The 25833-nt window shown below is 45.3% G+C and overlaps 1 long non-coding RNA gene across 1 annotated transcript; it reads right to left on the bottom strand.

The window, feature by feature from the left end:
• Positions 1-11084: 11084 nt before the first annotated feature.
• LOC128323785 (uncharacterized) lies at positions 11085-13397 on the bottom strand. The gene is made up of 3 exons (XR_008306463.1): positions 13234-13397; positions 12809-12926; positions 11085-11324 (listed from the first exon to the last, which is right to left on the bottom strand). It is a non-coding gene; the product is annotated as an uncharacterized LOC128323785 (long non-coding RNA).
• Positions 13398-25833: the final 12436 nt, after the last annotated feature.

A 25833-nucleotide genomic window follows, 5' to 3' on the forward strand; every position in this document is an offset into this window, starting at 1 on the left:
CCCTGCCCGCCCGACTGTGTGCATGCATTCCTGTCAACAACCCAGTGTGGAGCTGGGGTTTCTGTGTTTTGCAGTTCCTTTCAGTTCATTTAGCAAAAGTTGCAAGCAAAGCCTTGGTGCCTTCTGTCCAGCTTTGCAGGGATTGGCTGGGCCCTGACCACAAGAGCATAAGAACAGCCCTGCTGGATCATGCCCAAGGCCCATCTAGTCCAGCATCCTGTTTCACACAGTGGCCCACCAGATACCACTGGAAGCCTACAGGCAGGAGTTGAGGGCATGCCCTTCCTCCTGCTGTTACTCCCCTGCAACTGGTACTCAGGCATTCTTCCTCTGAGGATGGAGGAGGCCCACAGCCCTCTGACTAGTAGCCGTTGATAGACCTCTCCTCCATGAAGTTATCCAAACCCCTCTTAAAGCCATCCAGGTTGTTGGCTGTCACCACATCCTGTGGCAGAGAGTTCCACAAGTTGATTATATGTTGTGTGAAGAAGTACCTCCGTTTGCTGGTCCTAAATTTCCTGGCAATCAATTTCATGGGATGACCCCTGGTTCTCGTGTTATGTGAGAGGGAGAAGAATTTCTCTCTATACACTTTCTCCCCACCATGCATGATTCTATAGACTTCTATCATGTCTCCCCGCAGTCGTCTTTTTTCTAAACTAAATAGCCCCAGGTGTTGTAGTCTTGCCTTATAAGAAAGGTGCTCTAGGCCCCTGATCATCTTGGTTGCCCTCTTCTGCACCTTTTTCAGTTCTACAATGCCCTCTTTAGATATGGTGACCAGAATTGTGGTGACCAGAATTGGAGTGCCTTCTGCATCCCAGGGGAGTCTAACTCAAAGTAGGGGGAATCAATCTGCCTAGAGAGAGTTGAAGACTTAGCAAAGAGTGATTTTCTACTCCTGGAGTAAGCCAGAATGCTAGGCTGGTCAGTGTCCTTACTATCTTTCAGTTTGTTTTTGTGGTATTGTTAACCTCTCTTCCCCCCTCATCCCTCTTAAATCCAGGCTCTTATCCCTTTGTTCAAATAAACCACCCTTTTGTTTTGTAATTGCTGGTCTGTGTCTAGTTTGCCTAATTCTAACCCCCACTCCCCCATGGCCTAGCTGCTCAGTGGATGTGGATGTGAAGAAGGGGGTAGCCCAAGAGTTAGCCTCCCACCTTATCAAGAGGTCTGCTACAGCAGCCAACACAGATTCAGCTGTGAAGGAAGAACTGGGACTGCAGAGCCAAACTTCTATTCCATCAGCAGCTCTGCTGGGTTAAAATTATTTGCCAATAGGGTTGACATATTCCAGCTTCCCAAATCCAGGTGACCTAATTTGCATATTATGCAAACTATGCAGCGACTAATTTGTATTGTATTGTATTGTATTGTATTTATTTGACAGATTTGTATACTTTCCCCTCCTTCTCTGCCCTCAATCAATGTCTTCCAATCAATGGCTACCAGTCAATCAATGGCTACTAGTCTGGTGGTTATAGGCCACCTGCAGCCTCAGAGGCAGGATGCCACTAAATACCAGCTGCAGGAGAGCAATGGCAGGAGAGGGAAGAAGCCCTCACCCACTGCCTGTGGGCTTCTCGGAGGCATCTGGTGGGCCACTGTGTGAAACAGGATGCTGGACTAGATAAGCCTTGAGCCTGGTCCACCAGGGCTGTTCTTATGTTCTTATCTGAAGCATGTTCTTATCTTCTTATGTTCTTACATTTCCCATCCTGTAGCAGTTACCTGTCTCTCGTGTGGTAAAAACATTGCTCCACACATCCCCCCGGACAATGGGGGAGGAGTCATCTACGGCTCTTTGTGATCAGTTTGCCTGTCGCTTTGCAGATAAAGTCACTTGCATCCGTGCTGACCTGGACTCCAGAGTTTTGGCAGTTCCGGCAGACGTGCCTCTGGTACCATCTGGTCCCGTTGTTTTGGATTCTTTTCAGTTGGTGCGGCCTAAGGATGTGGACAAGATCCTGGGCAGTGTGCGGGCGACTTCATGCGCTCTTGACTCTTGCCCTTCATGGCTAATAAAAGCTGCCAGGGAGGGGACAGGTAGATGGCTGGAGGTGATTGTTAATGCTTCGTTAAGGGAGGGCAGGATGCCATCGTGCCTCAAGGAGGCGGTGGTAAGACCTCTATTAAAAAAGCCCTTCCTTGATCCCTCCAACCTGGACAACTATAGACCTGTGTCTAACCTCCCCTTTTTGGGCAAGGTGATGGAGCGTGTGGTGGCATCCCAGCTGCAGAGGGTCTTGGATGATACGGATTATCTGGACCCTTTTCAATCTGGCTTCCGCCCCGGGTATGGGACTGAGATTGCCTTGGTCGCCCTAGTGGATGACCTACGCTGGGAACTAGACAGGGGGAGTGCGTCCCTGTTGGTTCTGCTGGACCTCTCGGCGGCGTTCGATACCATCGACTATGGTATCCTTCTAGGCCGCCTCTTGAGTATGGGAATCGGAGGCACTGTGTTGCAGTGGTTCCGGTCCTTTCTTGAGGGGAGGGTTCAGAAGGTGGTGCTGGGGGACTACTGCTCGGCCCCGTGGCCGTTGGCCTGTGGGGTCCCGCAGGGATCGGTCTTGTCCCCCATGCTGTTTAACATCTACATGAAGCCGCTGGGAGAGGTCATCCGGAGATTTGGACTGAGTTGTCAGCAATATGCGGATGACACTCAGCTCTATCTCTCCTTGTCATTTGATCCTAGGGAGACGGTGGATGTCCTGAATCGGGGGTTGGAGGCTGTGATGGGTTGGATGTGGGCTAACAAACTGAAACTGAATCCGGATAAGACGGAGGTACTGTTGGTCAGTAGGAGAGCCAATCGGGATGAGGAGATTTTACCGGTTCTGGATGGGGTTGCACTCCCCTTGAAGGAGCAAGTACGCAGCTTGGGGGTACTACTGGACCCGGCTCTGCTTTTGGAGGCTCACGTGGAGGCGGTGGCCAGGGGTGCCTTTGCACGGCTTCGGCTGGTGCGCCAGCTGCATCCCTTTCTTGAGAAAGCAGATCTGGCCACGGTTACCCACGCCTTAGTCACGTTGCGGCTGGATTACTGTAACGCGCTCTACGTGGGGCTGCCCTTGAAGAATATCCGGAAACTGCAGCTAGTGCAAAACGCGGCAGCGAGGGTTTTATCCAGAGCTGCCCGTTGGGAACATATCACTCCCATTTTGAAAGAGCTGCACTGGCTGCCGGTTCGTTTCCGGGTCCAATTCAAGGTGCTGGTTTTGACCTTTAAAGCCCTAAACAGTTTGGGCCCGGGGTATTTGAGGGACCGCCTGCTCCCAAGGGTTGTTGCCCGCTTGACTAGGACATCTGAGGGGGCCCTGCTCCGGGTGCCGACAATGAGGGAGGCCCGGTTGTCGTGCACTCGGGACAGGGCCTTCTCTGTTGCTGCCCCCAGACTCTGGAATGCTCTCCCAGTGGCCATTCGTTCATCGGACTCCATCACGGCTTTTAGAAAGCTTTTAAAGACTTGGCTTTTTACCCAGGCTTTTACATGATTGTTTTCTACTGCGGCTTCTCTGTGTTTCTATTTGTTGTATTTGTTGTGTTGTTTTTATATGTTTTTGTACTTTTAACATGATGTTTTTATTGTGTTTTTATTGTATGTTTTTAACTTTTGTAAACCGCCTTGGGGTTATCTTTTTAATGAAAGGCGGTATATAAATGCAAAAATAAATAATAAATAAATAAATAAATAACTGAACTTAATTGGCTCTCTTGGCTAATCTGCATACAGAATCCCCACTAACCAATCATCATAGAGAGCGTCTTCTTCACTATTAGCCCCACCGCCCATTGAGGTCACTTGAGGAGGTCTGTCTCCAGTTGCCCCCAACCCGTTTGGTGGCTACACAGAGACGGGCCTTCTCGGTTGCTGCCCTGAGATTGTGGAATGTGCTCTCTGCTGAGATATGATCCTTCCCATTTCTGGCAATTTTCAGAAAACACCTGAAAACACATCTCTTCAACCAGGCTTTCTCAGCTTTTTAAAACTTGTTTTTAAATTCTTCTGATTATTTAATTGTTGTTTTACGATGTTTTTAATGGTTAAATTATTGTTTTTATGCTTTATAATTTTTGTTTTAATTATTAACTGATTTTAATGGTGTTTTAATGTAAACCGCCCCGAGCCTTTTGAAAGTTTTAATAATAAATAAATAAATAGGAGCTATCTTCAGACATTATAAATCATAAGCATGAACGCTGCTTGTGAGGGGGAAAGTGGGGAGGAAGTCCCGCCCCTCCACTGTCACTCATCCCCCACACCTGACGACCATGGTTATGGCACTGTTTGTCTGCATGGGGCAGCGCCATAAGTGTGATGGTTGGCGATCCCATGAACCGCAACCTTGGGTTGCAGGTCACGAGAGCACCGTCCATCATGCTTATGGCACCACTCCATTCAGACAAACAGCACTGTAAGTGTGGTCATCGGGTGTGGGGGTGAGTGACAGGTCAGTGGGGGGGGGAGGGTCAGGACTGGGCCATCCTGGCAGGGTATGGGGCCTGGGGCAAACCAGCTAGTATGGGGTCCCCTTCCAGCTGATTTTAATGGCAGCCAGAAGTGTGTAGGGCCCCTTGGAAAAGCAGGCCCTGGGCGATTGCTCTGCCCTAAGGACAGGGAACTATCTTATTTATTTATTATTGGATTTTCTATGGAAGCAGCTTTAATCACGTTTGTTGAAAGTAGTATAAAGATAGAAGTAGTCCTAGCACTTATACAACTAATATCACAAGGAGGTGGAAGTATGTGTTTGTGTTTGTGTATAAGAAATAAAGAGAGGGAGAGAGAGAGAGAGAGAAAGGAGGAGCAGTTTGCAGGTATGAAAGAGGAAGAGGAAGAGGAAAACAAGGATGATCTGACTGATGACTGAAGACATTTTGTGATGCAGGGATTCTCTCTGGAAATCTGATGTGGTGGAGCAGCATATCTGCCACATCATAGCAGTTTTTGTTGTTTGTCTCTATTGATATTCTCCTTGTACATCTGTAAATGAAGCAAATAATTAAAAAAGCACCCATAGGCAGGTGTGTAGCGAGCTTCCCAGGGGCTGGGGGACAAAGTGCAGGCAGGGGGCTTCCATCGCTCGTGCTTTGTGCGCACCCCCCAAACCACACCCCCTTGTGTCTGACACCTCATGTAAGGGGGTGGGGCAACCAACCGACCCCACCTAAGCCTTTCCCCTCCTCGTTTCAACTCACATTCTGCTCGGGTGGTCCTACACGTTTGTTTATTTATTGTTCAGTTTTTATACCGCCTTTCATAAAGCATCCCAAGGTGGTTCACAAAAAACAATAAAATTCGATAAAGATAATTTAAACCAGTTAAAATGTTCCTCACAGCCTGGCCGTTCCCCCTTCATTGACGCAGCATGCATCCATTGCTGGTCTGCTGCCTTCATCCCATCCCAGTGGCCCTCTCTCCCTGCTTTCTCCCCATGGCACACCTGTCAGCCAGCCAGCTCGCAGCAAGCAGCCGCCCGCCTTTTCTCCCCACAAGCGCGGGGTAGCATAAGCCACGCCATGTCTTCCAGCTCCATGCATGGATAGAGCGTGTCTCCCCCTCCCCCTCCTCCGGGCAGAGACGCAAATCCCTGAGAAGCCCAGAGTGGTAATAATGCTGCCCCTCCCTCACGGAGACGGAGGCAGGCTGGGAGTGAGGGACGCGAGCAGAACACACAGGCACGCACCAGCAGAAGCAACCGGGCTGGGGTCACCACAACCATTAAAGCAAGCCACCACCAGCACCGCCACCGGTGGGTGGGTACCCTTTCCTCTCGCTTGTTCGCCAGAAGAGCTTCCCAGCTAGGCGTGTGCTCCGCCTGCTGCCTTGCATCTCCCACACCCTGCCCATCACCCTCCACTCCGACTGCTGCTGGCTACTCCTCGCCTGCCCTGTCTTGGGCGCCGCTGCTGCTTCTGAGTGGAATGTGGGCAGCAGCAGCAGCAGTAAGCAGCGAGGCGAGCAAACGAGGGGACTGTTCCTGCAGGCAGACACGCACGCACCTGAGCCTTGTGGGCCTCCTGACCCTCTGCGCCTGGGGACATTTGTCCCCCCTTGTCCAACGAACACTACGCCCATGCCCATAGATCTCCAATGCTCTCCCACCCACAGGCATATAATTCCAGAGAAGTAGCCCTCCTGGGCTCTTGTAACAAAAAAACGACGAGGAGTCTTCTAACAGCTTGAAGTCTAACACTTTTATTGTAGCATAAGCTTTCATGAACTACACGAGTCTAACATGTTTATTGTAGCATAAGCTTTCATGAAGTACAGTCCAGACCACAGAGTTCCCCCTCCCCAATATTTTTCATCGTATCCAGCCATTAACATCTCCAGGATGTTAACATCTCCAGGGTGGCTTTCAAGAGTCACCTGGAGACAGATGCCAATTCCTGGAGACTTCAAGCCAAGCCTGGAGGGTTGGTAACAACCCTGCACACAATATCTGATGAACAGCTTACATCTGCTGGTCCACTATAATTCAGTGATCTCACCATTCAGGCACAGAAGCTGATACTTGGTGAAAATATAGTCCTCCCTCGCCAACCGCGGTTTCCCCAATCACGGTTTTGAGTATCCGCGACAGAAATTGTGACCGGTCTCGCTAACTGTGACCCTGGTATACGCAGTTTGGTCAGATTTTTTTTAGTGATTTTGGGTGTCCCCCCCCAAATAGCAATTTTTTGGGGGGAGGTTCAGAGGTTCAATCTGCTCATTCCTCTTGCTGATCCTGCCAACTCCTCATGATTTAAAGTGACTTGGAGTGGTTTTTTGTGGTTCAAAAGTGCCTTTGAGTGATTTTTTGGGGATTCAGAATATTCCAGAGGTTCGATTTGCTCACTCCTCTTGCTTGTTCTTGGTGATTTTAAGGGATTCCGGGTGATTTTTGGCATTTGGGGGATATTTTTCTTTGATTTTTTTGTCTTTTCGCAACCGCAGTCCCCTAATCCCCTGTTCCCCCTTGATTTCAATTGCTCACCAACCGCTAATTTGCCAATGGCAAGGTTTTGCCATAACTGAACTCTTGCATTGGCAAGGGATGACTATACCAGATCTGGGGAACCCCAGCTTCCAATAAACCTTCTTTAAAGTTTCTTGCCCTTCTGGCAGCAAAGATAGGCTTGAAAATGTGTGGGCAATGTCCCACCAATCTCAGAAATCTGAGAGGGGTCTAGGCAGTATTTGAAGGTGGGTGGTGGGGGCAACTTACTGTGCAGCATGGCACAGGCATTGTGAGCTGCTGCCTGCATGTGAACTGCTGCCTGCATGTAAAACTGCATGGATGCAGCTGTGTAAGAGCACTCTTGTGCAAACACATGGAATTGGGCAAATGCAGTTGTGCAATGGACAACCAATGGAAATAATGGCCATCCATTGTGAAACTGCATTCATACTACTGCATGTGTTTGTGAAAGAGCGCTCTTGCGCAATGGTGCCAATGCAGTTTTTTGAGCATGGATCCTTTCTTGCAGTGCTCACAGTGTCTATGGGATGCTGTGCAGTATGCCAGTCAGGGAATTCTGTGCTCTGCATGGTCTTTGCAGGATTAGAGGATGCAACACCCCCCCACAATGCAACATAACCAAAGCTAAGCAATTTTGCTTACAATGCATAATTCAAGCAGATTTACGTGCAAAGTTTTTGCTGCAGACTAGTTACTTTGATAGAACAGAGACTCACAAACAGGTTAGACAATTGCAATGCACTCTTCATGGACTGCCTTTGAAAAGGGCTTAGAGACTTCAAGGATTGCCGAATGCTGTGGTCAGGAGACCACTGAGGGGCCTCTGTTCCCTCCACTCCAGAAATGTTTTATCTGCACTGGCTCTTGGTCTTTTTCTAAGCTCACTTCAAAGGGTAGGCTTTTACTTCAGAGTCCTCAGTGGCTTGAGACTGGGTTGTTTAAAGGACCCCCCTACTCCCATATTAACATAGGAGCATAGGAAGCTGCCATATACTGAGTCAGACCATTGGTCCATCTAGCTCAGTATTGTCTACACCAGGACTGCACAACTCAAATGCCCTAGTGGGCCAGAACCATCCACAACTTGGTGTGCAGGGGCCGAGGTAAATTTTTAGCACATTATATTACATTTAAAATATTATTAGTTTCTTGTGGATCTATTCCCCCTGTCAATGGACCCATAGTTTCAACCAAGGATAGTGGCCAGAAAATAGGTCCTGTCCCTACTCAGTCAGTGGGGCCGCTGGAGCTCATGTCAGCCCCAGACAAATACCATGTCCTTTCCTCTCCCTTTCAGGGTGCAATCCTAGGCATGCATACATGGCAGTATGCATGCTCGCTGGGAACACCATGGAACATATTTATGAGAAAATATGCATAGGGTGGTGCTATAAGTTTCCAGCTCCTGTGTTGCTACAGGATACCTGGGGGCCAGTGAAATAGTCCCTGGGGGCCGAATCCGGCCCCTGGGCCTTATGCTGTGCAGGTCTGGTCTACACAGACTGGCAGCGGCTTCTCCAAGGTTGCAGGCAGGAATCTCTCTCAGCCCTATCTTGAAGGTGCTGCCAGGGAAGGAACCTGGAACCTTCTGCTCTTCCCAGAGCGGCTCCATCCCTTAAGGGGAATATCTTCCAGTGCTCACACATCAAGTCTCCCATTCATATGAAACCAGGGCAGACCCTGCTTAGCTAAAGGGACAAGTCATGCTTGCTACCACAGGACCAGCTCTCCTCTCCAAATGATCATGCCTACACATTGAGATCTTCAGGAGAGCCTCCACTCCAAATGCCAGCATTATCATAGCAAGATTGGTAGTTACAAGGGGCAAGACTTTCTCAGTTGCAGCACTCAGACTTTGAAATTCCCTCCCATGGGAGCTTTGTTTGGCCTCTTCCCGAGTTAGTTTTCAAAACTGATGAAGATAGTTTTGCTTCCGTGGGCCTTTCATGTCAAGCTAGCAGCCTCCTCCTGTTTTTGCTGATGCTTCTTTGGCTCTGGGGCGGATTGCATTTCTGGTCTGCTCAGATTTTAATGGTGTTGATTCCTGATCTTTTAACTTCATTTTTGGGGGTGTGTGTGTGTTGTATTTTATGTTTGTGGTAAGCTGCATGGGAGGGTCCTTGGGTGAAAAAGTGGCACATAAATTGTAGTGTTTAAGAAATAAATTCGGTGGGTCGGAATAACCCAGCAGTGGGCCACACCCCAGCCCAGCAGTTGTGTTAGCACCATTTTGGTTTAAAAGCAGCAAAATGGGGTGTCCAGATGGCCTCTTGTACCTTTAATTGTGGGGTAGAAGAAGGAATTCTAATCCATGCCTAACAAGCTGCATCTACTACAATTTCTACGTCCACACAACTATTAAATGTACTGGAGGACTCTTCTCCCTTCCCTTTGGTCACCATGGAGCAGCAGTTCCCAACTGTGGGTCCCCAGATGTTGTTGGACTACAACTCCCATCATCCCCTGCCACAATAGCCTGTGGATGGAGATGATGGGGGTTTAGTCATCATATCGCAGTTAGTCCAACAACATCTGGGGACCAAAGTTGGGAGCCTCTGCCCTAGACAGAAAAGCTGAAAGATAGATACTACTTCAGCAGTGTCATGACTACTACAACAAAACCATCAATAAATATGGTGACTTACTGAGTATTTGAGGATAGGTCCCTGCCTCAAGGGGCTTACAGTTTAAAGTACTATACATCAGGGACAACAAAGAAGAGGGGAAGGCAGAGGTGAATAAGGGAAGATCTGCATTTATTTTCATTATATGCAATTCAGTTCAGTGACAGGTTTGGAAGGGGAAAAGGGGTTTGCACCAAAATGTTCATGGGGGAAAATGCACATATAGCCGGGGGGGGGGGGTTGGGCAGGGCAATGATGTCCATGCAAACAGCTTGGGGCAGTGGGGGCTCATATGCAATTGTTCATTCTGCAATTTCCCAGCATTCTGGTGTGCATGCACAGAGTTGGAGGTATTGGGCATAGGACTCAACCAGTGTTCCCTCTAACAGGGATTCCCAGATGTTGTTGACTACAACTCCCATAATTCCCAGCCAAAGGCCATTGCAGCTGGAGATGCTGGGAGTTGTAGTCAAAAACATCTGGAATTCCCCGTTAGAGGGAAGGCTGGACTCAGCCCGTGAGAACCTCAGATTTATTATTTTCCAAAAAGCCAGATTCTAGCCCTCATGTCTGCCAAGAATACTTTGAAAATGACTGGGAAAAAACCAGGAGCTGGAGGGAGCACTCATGAAGCCGAGTTTCTAGGAGTCAGGGACTGCGACTTTTGCATAGTCCCCCCCGCCCACACCTAAAAGGCAAAAGAAGCGATAACTATGTTGTGAGATATGTGCAGATTTGCTTCACATGCATAGTTTATGTGGGCCGTGGGATTGAGCTGTCCTTGGCACAGAATTCAAGTTACATTTCTGGAACAGAGAGTGCACACAGCCATGGCTCAGTAGCCTTGGTACCCATTTGTGGTCTGAGGCACACAGGAACTTTGGTTTCTTGTTCTCCTAAAGGTAGAAAAAAGTTGGGGTTTTTTGTAGGATAAAGAAGGAAAAGAAACTTCACTCTTCCTTACCCTTTCTGGAAATACTTAGGCAGTGAGAATCAATGTAGTGGAGTTTTAGCACACTGAACCAGGACGGGAGGGAGCTGGGTTCAAATCTTGCTCATTCATGGAGCTCACTGGGAGACCTCAGGTGAGTTAATTTCTCTCAGTCTAATCTACCTCCCGGGATTGTTGTGAGGACAAAAACCAGGTGCATTCCCAGACGGTGATTTTACTTTCCTTCCCCATGGAAGGGCAGACATGTGTTCACATATATTGTCCAGATTTACACCGAAGTCCCTGCAAGCTATCGGGGAGCACTCCATAGACAATTCAGGTTTTTCATTGTGCATTGGAGCTTAGCCCAATTGATGTCCGGGTTTAAAAAAATCCACTTTTTGCGTTGGTTTTTTTGGTTCGTGAATGGATTCGTTCTTGGATACCCCACTACCGCATATAAGCCCACTGCCTGGGAATGCTCCAGTGGGAAGGGGGAAATTAATGAACTCTGCCCTGAGCTCTTTGGGGGAAGGGTGGAATATAAATGAAAACACTCAATTGCTAGTTCATTCAGACATCTATTTTGTCTTAACTGCCAGGAGAAAGTCCAAGAAATAACTTTTTCATTTCAGAAAGGATGTTTAGTAACTTGGCAAGCTCAAACGCAGAGGACATCTCCTAAAGGCATCTTCTATCGGCCACGAAGGAAGAGCCAATGCTGTAGGAAGAGAGAGGCATCCACACTTGAGGATTTCTCTCGGATGTTCTTCTGAATCTCAGAAAAGCCAGTAGTTTACCCTAGGGGAATATGCAAACAAGAGGACAGAATCTACTGAAACTTCAAGAAGATCATTACTGTATTTTAACAATGCACATAGTAACACATATTCAAGAAAGTATTGTAGGTCCAGCCCCTTCCAAGTTACCTTGCTGATTTTCTGAGACCTCTTAGTGGCATTTGGTATCATTGATCATGATATCCTTCTGGACCTCCTATGAGGGTTGAGGACACTGGTTCGAACTTCCACTCTTACCTTGCAGGTAGATTTCAGGTGGTGGTACTGGGCATCTTACTGCTTATTCCAGTGGGAGCTAACCTGTAGAATCCTACCCTATGGAAAATACTATTGACTAATTGATTGGTACAGTATAATTTTCTTTACCATTTCTCCCATGCTCAAAGAACTGATTTAAGCAGCATAGACAAAATCCCCTAATTAAAACAAGAAGAGCTCCTGAAAAATCACAGCTTATAAATGTGTCAGCAGTCAATTGCGTTCTGAAATAAATGGATTTTTATGTTCCTAAGGAAAGGCAGAGAGGGAGGTTCAGCCTACAGGGAGAGGGCATCTCTGATTAATAATCAGAGATTAATTAGAGATAATCATAATCTGAGGTGATTATGCCTACAGTTCTGAAGGGCTGTGACACAGAAGAAGGAATGGACTTGTTCTCTGAGGGCTAGACTAGGATGCATGGGTTCTAACTCAAGGAAGCAGATTTACAATGGGCATTTGGAGGAATTTCCTAATTGCAAGAGCTGTTTGACAGTGGAACAGTCTGCCTCATGCCATGGTGGGCTCTCCTTTGCTAGAGGGTTTCAAACAGAGACTGGACAGGCATCTGTGTCAGGGTGTGGCCACAGTTTCCTGCACAGAGCAGGGATTAGAAGGCCTCCGAGATCCCTATAATACGAGATACTACATTCTATTATTCTAAGCACAATTTACTAGGGATTATCAATCAATACAGAGTGGGGTTTACGTCTGAGTAAAGAAACCTAGGGCTGCACTGCATAACGCACATGACTCATCTACTGCAATTTCTTTGACTGGATATCATTCTTGATTCTGACCCACTTCAACAATCACCAAGAGTATAATAAAATGTATTTTTAAAAACCTTATTATCAAATCAATGGATTTTGAAATGACCGCCTATCTTTGCAATGTACAGCAATGGGTACCCTATTTTCCTGAATAGAAGACAGCCCTGAATTTAAGACAATCCCCTTAAAAACAGACGTTAAATAGGAACAATACTTTGAATTTAAGATTTAAATTTTAGGATGACCCCCTCCACACACCAATTTCTAACTTCAGGGAACTTGGGGGAAAAACCTAGTCTTGGATTCAGGCAAATCTCAAGTACTACAAGCAAATTATCCTATTGCATGTGGGCGATAAGGCCTCTATAGGCATTCAAGCCCCTGTAGCACACACAGAACTATCAGTATATTGTTGATCTGGCACACACTTGTTCGCTGGAGAGAATCAACTCACCAAAGGCAGCATCGGATCTGTTTCCCCTTACAGGGTCCCCAGTACACTTCCTCCCTGAAACATTCTTTTTTCCTGCAGACGCTGTCCCAGCATTTCTTATACCTGGCTTCGATACATCCTGGGGGTATATGTTTTAAAAGTGAAAGGAAACGTCATAAGTAAGAGCTTGTTTTCCCAAGCTGAAATAGTTTCCCAGGCTTTTCTTTTTTCTTTTCTTGACTAGGTTTGGACTGTAACAATAAAGATGGATTGCATTCCCCATGCAGTGAATGTAGCCTCCTCTGTATTCAAAATGAGGAAACCTATTTTGTTTCTGGGACTATGTCATGGAAGTGGTGAGGTTTTCCTCCCCGCTTTTAAATAGACCTAGAGTGGGCTTCCCTCCCACTCTATAGCTTGAAAAGCAGATGTCCCTAATAGCTTACCTGGCAGCATGAGGAGCATGACAAATGACAGAAGGAAGAGGGCCTTCATTGCTGTATATTGGGGCCCAGGCTCTGTCTTGGGAAGATGAGGGGAGTTAACACCTCGAAGGAGGAGTAGCAAATGTGCAACAGATTGTACAGAATAACAGATTGTTCTGGGAAGGAATGTGTGCTGCAGATTCCTTTGGTGATGTGTGTTGGAATGGAAACTTCATCACCAAAACCCGAGTACAGTATCGGTTCCCTAGCAGTAGCTCACTTCCCACTTTTCTCATGTAAAGGGAGCACCAGTTACCATAAGGGAAGGGACTGGGAGGGCAGTGTTAATGCATTCCCTGTATGTTAGTGTATGTGCTCCATAATGTTCGGCTTTGTTTTCATGGCAGTTTGACTTCATTGCACCAGAGTTTTAACTATGCATTTGGTTAGATAAATGTCTGTGAGTCCCTTAAACTTGAATCACTTGACAACTGTCTAAAACAGGACTGCACAACTTTAGCTCTTCAGCTCTTTTGGGACTACAGCTCTCATCATCCCCAGCCATAGTAGCCAATAGTCAGGAATGATGAGAAATGCATTGTTGTATTAATTAATAAATAATTAATGTTAACATATATATAATAATGATTGATATAATATAATATTAATATAACAATATACTCATTAATATAATATTGATATTATTGAAATTAATATTATTAATTTATACATATTTATAAATGTAGTCCAGCATCTGCAGGAGGAACAAAGTTGTGCAGACCTGATCTTTATACACACATGCACACACACATTCTTCACAATAAAGTGAACTTTAAGATGAAGTGAGGCTTAAGATGCTCCGAGTTCAAAGGAACAGCACTTAAGACATTTGTGAATTGCTATCTATCTATCTATCTATCTATCTATCTATCTATCTATCTAATTTGTACACCACCCCAAACTTTAGTCTTTGGGTGGTTAACAATAACATAAAACAAATTAAAAACATATACAAAAACTTAACACTATTTAACAATTTAAAAATAAACCAGAAATTAAAACCTAAAAAATTTAAAAAGCTGAGAAAGCTTGGGTGAAGAGGTGGGTTTTTAAGTGCTTTTAAAAAATTGTCAGAGATGGGGAGGATCGTATCTCAGTAGGGAGCACATTCCACAGTCTCGGGGCAACTGAGAAGGTCCGTCCCCGTGTGGCCACCAGCCGAGCCGGCGGCAGCTGGAGATGGACCTCTCCAGATGACCTCAATGGGTGGTGGGGCTCATAACGACGAAGATGTTCTCTTAAATACCCAGGGCCTAAGTCATTAAGTTATAACTAGCACTTTGTATTTTGCCCGAAAACCTATTGGCAGCCAATGTAGCTCTATCAGCAAAGGAGTGATGTGATGTCTCCGAGATGACCCAGAGACCAACCTTGCTGCCGCATTCTGTACCAACTGAAGTTTCCAGACTACGTACAAAGGCAGCCCCACATAGAGTGCATTACAGAAGTCAAGTCTGGAGGTTACCAACATATGCACCACTGTTTTGAGTTTTTCTGTTGAGATAGGCAACAGCGACAGCTTAGAACATATTGGGCCCTTTCTTACGATCAGGGACTCAGGTGGGAGGGCACATGGGGAGGAAGGCTACAGAATCTTACCTCCTTCACAGACAACCGGGTCCCAGTTGCTGGGCATGTGGAATGTGCACCCAGATGAATGTGCTGCCCCAGACAGTGTGGAATTGTGGGGGCTCGGAGTTGTGAGTGCGTGGTGCATTGTGGGAATTCTCCCCCTCCGTGACAGTTAAAAGCAGTGGTGCTGAGACATGGTCAGTGCTCACTCCCTTAATCTTGTTGAACAGCCAGGCTTCATAGCTGTGTGGGAGGAGGCAATGGTAAAGCGCTCCTCTATTCTACCAAGGACAACCACAGAGCTCTGTGGTCGCCGGGAGTCAACACTGACTCGAGGGCACAACTTTACCTTTTCCATAGCTGAGTCTGCCGCCGAGGTGCCTCTGGGAGCCACGTAGCTCTCAGCAGTTCTCACGGACAGCCAAGCCCAGGCGTGGCTGCCTTAACCCTGCTCATGAGAACAGCCTCATGATCGAGTTGGCATGCAATCTGCTGTAAAGCCAAAGGGGGCACTATAACAAGGAGTTATAAGGAAGGGAACGAAGGAGTTTCCTTCTAGGATCCTCCTGTGGTTGATTGGGGTTTCGGGGTGTTCCTAATACTTCTACTGCTCTTCTTCCTGTCTTGGTGGTTGTGCGAACCAGCATGTTTTTGCACTGACCGAACTCTAAGTGTCCATTGTCGTGTGCCAAGTAAAGTTCGGTAAACTCTGCACTCTGCTTGGACAGAACACACTTGCAGCAGTCTGAACTGTACAACGCTTGACCCGGGAATGGAGGCTGTGCTAGGTGTCTGCTGGTGCATGGGCTAGAGGAGGAGCAGGAGGTGACTTTGGTGGCTCAGGCTTATGTTGTCATCAAGACTTGCAGCCCTAGTTGCAGCAGCTGCTGCATCTGAGGCTGCGGAGGGAATGGCTGACCCATCCAGCCTAGGGGCTCTCCCTGCCACCACTGCTCCTCCTCCTCCAGGTTTAGCACCTGCGCTTTGACAGAGAGAGTGAGAGAGCCCGGACCATTCCCAGGTGCCATTCCCTATCTGTTCTTCTTCCTTCGCTGTGCAACTGTGGCCCCGGAGGAGAGAGAGGCGATCTCCCCAGTTGCCTCCCTGCTTTCCATGGAAATGAAATTGAGAAAGAGCCGAGAAGGGATGGGGAAGCGTTGCCAGTGGCTGGCAACGGTGAGCAACTTCTGATTCTCCACCATCCACTTCTCTGCGGCATGTCTGCCAATCTGTGACTGACTCACCACCAGCTTTGACAGCAGCAGAAAAAGAGTGGCGCAGGAACCAAACTCCCCTTTATAACATTGTTTCCTATAGGGAAATCAGTTCCGAATTAAGACGTTTCGACTTCAGACACAGTTTTCAGGAACCAATTGTGTTGTAGACTCTGAGGACTTCTTGTATGCATTGGACAGAGATGCCCTAAGATCTAAGGATAGAGAGCTTGGATTCGATCTTGTTAATAATTGGGATCAGGGTGCCATGTGATCCAACAAATGTAATTCTAGGAGAGCCAAGAGATGTAAGTTATAGGCAACATTTCCTATGAAATGTGGAGAGGTTCTTCTACAATGGCACCTTGGGGTCCCCCTCCCATTTTCTAGAACAGTGGTCACAAATGCAGCAACGATTAAGAAATGAATATGTACTTCAGACTTCAGTTTTATCTTACAGCAACCAAAAAACAGAATTTGACAAAAACAATTATGATTATATAACAATATGATGATTATAATGATGTTTTAAAGTTTTATTGATGGTAATTTTAATTTGTTTTTACATTATTTTTAGAGTTTGGTTGTTGTTTGGTTAAATGGTAAACTGCCCTGAGATTTTATATAGGGCAGTATAAAAATACGATAACTACCTAACTGACTAACTACATTACATGGGCTTGTTCAGACTCATGTGTTCCAAATTGAGATTTGTTTGTTTTGTGTTTCTTATTAATACATCAATTAATTAATTATATTTTTATACTGTCTGATATGTAAATCTCTAGGCGGTGTACAAATTTTAACATAAAACACAGTAAAAACAATATAGAACAAATTATTAAAATTATTAAAATTGCAGCAGGGAGCATATTCCAAAGCCGCGGGGCAGCCACTTTCTTACAAGTGTCCAAACAAAATCTGGTATCTCACAATCCTGTTTTCCTGATCCTTCTGGGCTGATGTTGACAGGCAAACTTCTGTTGCTGTCCCCTCTTCTTGTACAACTGTAATCTGAAACTATCAAAGCATAGCTTATCAAATGCCTGTTCTCACAGGAGCTATCTTGCAGAGACCTTCCAGTTCATGCCTTCTGGGCATTTTCCAGATTAGGAACTCTGCGCCGGCAAAAGTGTCACAAAGTGTAATGGTATGAAACAGCGGCTTGAAACTGTGAGTACAGCATTTTCCAATCTGTTTTACAATGCATTGTGACAGGGTTGTGGCCATTCATATTGCCCACCAGTGCAGCATGTTTTCCAGGAAGGGGGTGTCCATATTCCACCTGAATCATATTCACTGCCCCCCTCCGCCTCCTCCATTTTGGGCCAATGGGGTAGCAGAGGGGGCGGGGAATTGTTGATGTGACGAACTCCTTAAAAAAATATCTCGGTGTCTTTGCACAAAGCCGCCAGCAGGGGGGAGTGCAGCTCAGGCCAAAAAGCTGAAATGAGATTGAGAGGAGATTGAGCCCTTGTGCTAGAAACAAGGCGACAATATATATATATTTAAAAACATGTGGCTTCACATATCAAACTGCAGAGACAGATGTGACCAAAAGCTAGGGCTGAAAACTGAAATTAAATTGGGAGGAGATTGCTCCCTTGTGCAAGAAACAGAGCGATAAAATTATATCTATATATCTATATATCTATATATCTCGCTCTGTTTCTTGCACAAGGGAGCAATAAAATTCTCTCTCTCTCTCTCTCTCTCTCTCTCTCTCTGTTTCTTGCACAAGGGAGCAATCTCCTCCCAATTTAATTTCAGTTTTCAGCCCTAGCTTTTGGTCACATCTGTCTGCAGTTTGATATGGCAGATCCTCACTCTGCCGAATGAGCCAGGCAGTCCACAGTGTACTAGAACAGGGAAACATAAATGTGTCTGAAAAATAAGTCTAATGAAAAACAAAAGCAAAAGTGATCAAAATAAAAAGCTGAAAACTGGGTTGCACCTTTGCGCAGGAACCCGGGTGGAAAGATGAACGAAACGGAAAAATTATTTCTGAACGGAACGGAAAGGGGCTATAAAAACAACAAATGGTTGCACTGCTGTTTGAACCATCCACACCACACTGCAATGCATAAACAACAACATCAAATATTTATATACCACTTTTCAACAAAAACGTTTCCAAAGCAGTTTACATGGAGAAATAATAATAAATAAGATGGATCCCTGTCCCCGAAGGGCTCACAATCTAAAAAGAAATATAAGGCAGATGGGGCAAGCCTCTTACAATGCAAAACAATGGGGCAAGCCTCTTACAATGGAAAAATACAGCTACTTTCCTGCAACGCATATACGTTATAGGACCACAACACAGCAATAACACCCCAAACAAGACATTGGAAATATGAACGGCACCTTCCATCAGCGTAGCCACCGTGATGCTGAAATGCGGCCAATATGGAAGCACAACTTTGCAAAACTGTTGTAGTGTGTAATCTGAAAAATGCCCTAGATCTAATCAGGATAGCGCCTACCCCCCCATATGGTAGAACAGGGATATGGTAGTCCCTACTCTGCTCTGCAGCCCCCTCCTGGACACGCCTATAACACAGGGGTGGGCGAACATGACCCTGCAGCTGTTGCTGAACTACAATTCCCATCATTCCCAACCACAATAAATTGGGTGGCTCACAGCAACACAACAATAAAAGTATCCAATTAGAAATGCATACCACAAGACAAACAAATGACAACATGAAATACGAAATATTTTTAAAACTTTCAAACATCAGTTTAAAAAGCCTGAGAGAACAGCAAGGTTTTCCCCTGGGTGCTTTCCAGACGAAACCCTACAACGGGGTCAGGACATATCTTGGAAGTGTGCTTCCACACTTCCTGTGTCGTGACACCACAGTCCCAATGCAGACAGCAGGGTGCAGTCCACATTTCCAATGCCTTGTTTCAAATTTATTCGCTGCGATATAGAACTAGGGCATCGTATATGTGGCGCGAAAAAGTTGCTGTTTTTTCGGGTTGATGCAAGGATGCTATTTATGTTTCAAATGCGACTTGCCCAAATGGAGGCATTTTGCTGCTGATGAGTAGCTGGTCTGGAAAGCACCCTGGTGTTTAAAAGAACAAAAAGACGACATCAGGTAAGCCTCACTGGGGAGGGAAATATGGGCTACATTAACAGATTCTTTCCGAATCGGACTAGTGGCTTGAGAAATGATCGTCAATTGTTGGGTTGAGTTCTTAAGTGATTTGTGAGCATGTACAGTATGTGGTATTTTGGAAGATTATAGCATATAGTCTGTTTTGGATGAGGCTGGCCATATATATGTAAAATGGGCATTCTGAATGCTTATATTTTAATAAGAATAAAAAGAAAAACAGACAACAAATGAAAATCACAAGCCAGAGATAGAAATCCTTAACAATGTCTCCCTAAAAATCATAATCTGTCATGAGTTGTATGTGTTTTGAGTTTTGAGTTTTGCAAACTCTCTGTCCCGCCCACCCCTTCCAGTGCTTCCATTTTTGGTCATTTTTCACGGGGGGTGGGGAATGGTGCAGGATTGCTTGCTGGGGAGAAGGAGGAATGCATCATCTTAAATCTGATGCATTTTGAAATGGGCATCTGAGTGCAGATTCTGCCTGTGTGAACTGCATGGCTTTCTGGGTTGTGTGCCCAGATAGTCCTCCCCTAAAGTGAGGGAGCTGATGTTTTAGTTAGCTCTCAGATCTGCTGGAAGTTTTTTATACATTCAATTTTAATTTTAATTTTAATTTAATTTAAAATTTAAAATTTTAATGTGTTTTTATCTATTGTGATTTTTATGTTTTTATGAATTTTATATATTTTATATAATGTTTTAAGCTGTACATCACCTAGAGATTTCTATATTAGGTGGTATAGAAATTCAATCAATCAATCAATACCCAGCATTTATTTTGCATCTCCTCCGAAATGGAGGTGTGCACTCACATACCGGCCAGAGGTGGTTTTCATTGCTCAATAGAGTGTGGCCCAATTTATATTAAAAATGCACTTTTTGTCTTGTTTTTTGGGAGGCAACTTTGAAAGCTGGTAAATAATAGAGAGAGCCAGCGTGGTGTAGTGGTTAGAGTGCTAGACTAGGACCGGGGAGACCTGAGTTCAAATCCCCATTCAGCCATAAAACTAGCTGGGTGACTCTGGGCCAGTCACTTCTCTCTCAGCCTAACCTACTTCACAGGGTTGTTGTGAAAGAGAAACTCAAGTGTGTAGTACACCGCTCTGGGTTCCTTGGAGGAAGAGCGGGATATAAATGTAATAATAATAATAATAATAATAATAATAATAATAAAAGCTGGTAAATAAATAGTAATAAAGCTGGTAAATGCTAAGTCTTTGGCTCCCCCTGCTGGTCGAGATGAGGGTAAATTCCGGACATATAGGCAGCCAACCAAGGAAGACGGGATTTCCAGCCTTCAGCATCACGCAGTGGGGGAGATGGGCCTTCTGGTAACACAGAGAACCGTAAAACTATCAAGTGGGAACATCTGATGGAGGAGGCAATATTCCTGTTCAACCTCTGACACTTTTGAGATATTGAGGGAAACAGGAGTCAAGCTACAACTTCACTCTTAGTAGTAATTAATGATTAATGATTAGTAGGCAAAACTCCTATTGCAGTAACACATCAGAAGCAAGATATTCATTCAAATTAAAAAAGAACACATGCTTTTAATTAAATTTTGATTGAAATACTGTCCCTAGTCAAAACTGTACCCCACTCACCAGTTATTAAATTACAACTGGACTGATCTATCTACTTATTAAAACTTACAGGTCTTACCTGGAGATTCATCTGTAGGAAGTGTTATCCTATTTGGCAAGCCTCAAAGGCTGTAGCATGTGCGTGTCTTGGGGCCAAGATGCACCTGACATCAAAGGCTCCAGCATTTTCCTTTCTCCTTTCTAAATAGCTGCTGTGTATAGGGAGACAATCAGGATTGGGCCTTTGACATGAGAGAAGGCGTTTTTAACCATTCCCCCCAGTGTTGCCAATGGAACATAGGAAGCTGCCATATACTGAATCAGACCCTTGGTCCATCTGGGTCAGTATTGTCTACGCAGACTGGCAGCAGCTTCTCCAAGGTTGCAGGCAGGAGGTCTTCCTTTGCCCTATCAGGAGATGCCAGGGAGGGAACTTGGAACCTTCTTCTCAGAGTGAAGAAGGTCCCCTAAGAGGAATATCTGTCCCCTAAGAGGAATATCTTACAGGGCCCATATGTAGTCTCCCATTCAAAGGCAAACCAGGGTGGATCCTGCTTAGCAAAGGGGACAATTCATGGTTGCTACTACGAGAACAGACTATAAATATTCTCCAGACTCCACCTCCATTGCTAACATGCACATTCACAGGACTTTATTAGGAGGGGTCGAAGTCAGCAATCCTATATCCCCCCTCCCTGTGAGTATGCCCCAGTGGCACTCTTACCCCTGGACTTCGGGGCCGAAGTCCATTGTTTCCACACACCCTGGGGCCCCCCAATCCTCTTTAGTCTGTCCTGGGTGGTGTGGTTGCTGTTGACCTGCACTGCACTCGGCAGCTGAGTGTGGTTATGACCTGTGCTGGGTGCTCTAGAGACAGAGCGGGGAATGGGGAAAGAAATTTGTGGGGTGGCAATATGTTGTTTTGTGCTTAAATGTTTCTGCTAATGCATATTTGCATTAATATACCTGTTTTACATTATTACAGTCTTGTGAGTTCAGTTCCTGTGAACTGACATGTTAAAAATGCTGCACATGTCATGGTGTATGTAGGAGGAAGATGCTTAACTGGGGTGGAGAGTGGGGAGGCCTCCAGCAAGGGGAGGATGCTCCCAAGGCCTCTAGGTCTGGGCTCCAAAAGGCCTTTAGGTCCAAGCTCCAAAATACCTAAGTGCACCTCTGGTATGCCCCATTGAATTAAATGGGAACTGGCTCACCTGGGGGGGATTGCCCCTCCTGCCCCCTCCCCAGATAGGAGAGATTACAACCAAACTACCAATTAGGAGATTACAACCAAACTACAAACAATTATATTTCCCTCCACACAACAGCTCACTCTCCATTTCCCTCCTCCATCCATTGAGCAAAACTACTGGAAGCTATTCCACAGCAGAACCGTGGTCTGTTTTCATATTCACCCCCCCCCCCCCCGTTCTCTCGCTGGACTTCTCCTTTGAAAGATGTTAATCGGCCATTGGATTGCCAATTACAAGGCATTTTCTAGAACTCGGGCAGAATGCAGAGGAGAGGCCACTTTTCAAGATGGTAGGCAAATACCACAGCAAGAGCCCTTGTTCTCAGTTCTGAAGTAGCCTTTAGCATCTTCCAGGACTTCTTTAAGCCTAGCTGCCCCTAGATAAGCAAGCCGAGGCAACCACTTCCCCCAAAGTCTTTCACAGAAGACTTCAGCAGACAGATGTGCTGGGGCAAAGTTTTGAAGCTGGGCTGTGATGCAAGTGCCTTGTTCTTTTCCAGAAGGAGCTAGTCTTGTGGTAGCAAGCATGAATGGTCCCCTTTGCTAAGCTGGGTCCAGCCTGGTTTGCATTTGAATGGGAGACCTGTTTGAGCACTGTAAGACATTCGCCTCAGGGGATGGGGAATTTAAGTTTCTTATCAGAACTTCCCTCAATTCTAAAAGCCATTTTGGCCTGGCCTTGCTATTCATTTGTGGATTTTTTGATCTCACATCAGCCTCTTGTGAATCAGGTAACCTCCGTATATTTCTGCGTGCCAGGAAAAGACGTAAAAGTATGGTTAAGTACCTGAAAATCATGCAAATGGATGCTCCTATTGTCTTGCGCCCCCTGTCCAAACATCTGACACCCATCTTTCACATAACTTTACCATAATATCAGCTGAAAAATACAAGTCAAGCTCGTTAATCTTTTAATATTTCAAAAACTATTTAGCAGTGGATGTAGCCAGACCAAACAAATGCTGGAAAACTACAAATTTCATTACGCTGGGGCTCATGAAATATCCAAATATTATGTGGAGGTGTACTTGGAAAAACTAAGTAGAAGTGCCTGTCTAATTCTCTGCTGTGCATTGTAGCATCACGATTACATAAGTTTTAAAAATAAATGGAGAATTTGACTTTTCCCAGATACTCTGAAAATAATTAAAGGATATGCAGAGTAAACTATGTCACTGCTTGGAATATATTCTAGTCTTTCAGAAAGACAGTTAAAATGAGAGAAAGAGAGCAAGAAACTCCCAGTGGGCCTTAATACTAAGGATTTCACACTGATTCAAAGACAAACTCACCATTAATAGCTATATTATTAAGACATCAAATTTAACTCACTTATCACAAGAAGCAAAGTAAGAGCAAATGAATACAATCCTAGCTCATAAACTTTAGCTCAGTATTCACAAGCCCTGATTCTCTGTACATAGTGCCAATCTGAATATGTGTACAGTGACATATTGTATTAATTTTTTAAAAATTACCTGTAGCCCCTTTAGGGGACTTCCTAAAGGCTGTCGGTGTGTGTATGTGTGTCTGCAAAGGTTCCCCCCCCCTCTGCTGGCCTCTAGGGCCTCGCAGGGACCATTTGAGCATGTCCGGTGGTCATTTTTAAAAATATATATATTTTAAAAATGGCCACTGAAAACAAATGGCCACCACGCTTGCTCAAATGGCCTCTGCAAGGCCTGGAATGGCCTAGGGCCTCACAGAGGCCATTTGAGCATGCCCAGTGGCCATTTTGTTTTTGGTGGCCATTTTTTTAAATTTTTAAATTTTAAGAAATGGTGCCCCGCCTTCAAGTGGCACCCGGGGCACATGCCCTGCCTGCCCCACCCTAGATACGCCCCTGCAAGTCGGTGTCAACTCTTAGCAACCACATAGAGCGATTCTCTCCAGGATGATCTGTCTCCAGTTTGGCCTTTAAGGTATCTCAGTGGTGCATTCATTGCTGTTGTAATCGAGTCCATCCACCTTGCTGCTGGTCGGCCTCTTCTCTTGCCTTCCACTTTTCCCAGCATTATTACGTTCGCAAGAAAACTGGTCCTCAATCCTTTATTAATTAAGCAACAGTGGCATCTATTTGCCATTTCTTTGCATGATTCAATTTAAAAATTCTTAATAAGTCCATTCTTTCAGACTCTTTTATTGCACCTACTTCTCGATGCCCTAACCTTTTATGCCATATTTTAGGACAATTCTTGTGTTGCCATGTGCCTGTGAGATTTACCTGTTCAGTCATACGGTCTAATTGAAAAAGTCCATCTTCACACATATAACCCGGTCATATTATTTTTTTAAAAAAAATCTTTGGTAACATAATAATCTTTGTCCTCAAAAGTCACTTTGTAGCCTTTATTATCTCCATGCTCCACAGAGATTAAGTTACTTTGCATGTCGGGTACTAAGAGGGCATTCTTGATTAAGATCTCCTCATTAGGCTGCTTACTAATCACTTTTGTTACTTTAAGTTCTCCTTCAATGTGGTGTGTTTTTGCTTTGCCCCTCTTGTTTGCAGTTTGCATGCTGGGTTGGTTTTACTGCCTTGTGTTGTCTTTCTAGGTCTTGTTTGTTTGTGGCTGTTGTAGTCTGTGGTGTTTGGTTTAGTTTCCTTGGTTTTGCAGTTGTGTGGGCACAGCAGCAGGTCTGTCTCTGCTGGTTTTTTTGTTTTAAGCTTGGTGTCTTTTTAGTTGTGTAACTGTCTGTTGGTATTGCAGCCTGCTAGGGTCACAAACCAAGGTGGGTGGTAGGCACCCATGGGTGCCAACTGCCACCCTAACCCCGAAGCAATTGGGCACTCCTGTGATTTTAAGTGATTTTTAAAAAAATATTTTTGCATTTTTTGCATTTCTCCCATAGGGGATCATGGGAATTTGAGGCAGCCCAGCTGGCCCATTTTCCCCTTTGAGGGGGTGCCTGGGCACTCCAAAGTGGGTTTGGGGGCTTGGCAGGTTGTGTCACAACTCCCCTCAGGGAGCCCCAAGCCAGTGGGGTTTATGGTATCCCCCCGGGAATTTTATTTATTTATTTATTTATTTATTTATTTATTTAAGCATGTTTTTATACTGCCCACAACCTGCAATGGGTGGTTTACATTTTAAAACAATTATTGTTTGCTATATGAGTTCTTTCAGTGAATCTCTATGAAGAACTTTTCATATATACATATAAAACCAGATAATCTACTTTGATAAAGAGAGACTGTTAAGAGGTCAGAAACTAAAAAAATTCTGAAGCCCCCCCTACCCCACCGGCTTGGGGCTGCCTAGGGTGAGTTGTGGCACAACCTGCCATGCCCCCAAACCCACTTTGGGGTGCCTAGGAACCCTCCACCAAAGAGGGGAATGAGGCTGCCTCAAATCCCCACTATTCCCTATTGGAGAAATGCAAAAATTTGAAAAATCTTCAAAAAATCATTAAAAATCAGAGAAGTGTCTGATTGCTTTGGAGTTTGGTGGGTGGTAGGCACCCCTGGGTTCCTACCACCAATCCCTGTTTTGTGCCCCTAGGTGCTCTGCATAGGAATAATGGGCCAGTTTGAGTCCCATTATACCCTATGTAGAACCTTTTAGAATCAGTTCAAATTGGGTTCAAATCAAACAGAACTGGGGCGGGGCATGGGGTTTTTGAGAAAAATAAAAACTGAACCTACCCACCCTGGTTCGAAGCTGGTTCAAATTTGAACCAAACAGGCCAAGCTGGTTTTGCGCACATCATTATTTGTGACTTGGATCTGTTTTCCTGCCATGCTAGCAGCTGGTAACACCCAATTCCTAACCTTTATTGTGTCATCTGGGCACATGGACATGATCTGC

Source organism: Hemicordylus capensis, chromosome 1, assembly GCF_027244095.1.
Source record: "Hemicordylus capensis ecotype Gifberg chromosome 1, rHemCap1.1.pri, whole genome shotgun sequence".
Lineage (NCBI taxonomy): Eukaryota > Metazoa > Chordata > Lepidosauria > Squamata > Cordylidae > Hemicordylus > Hemicordylus capensis.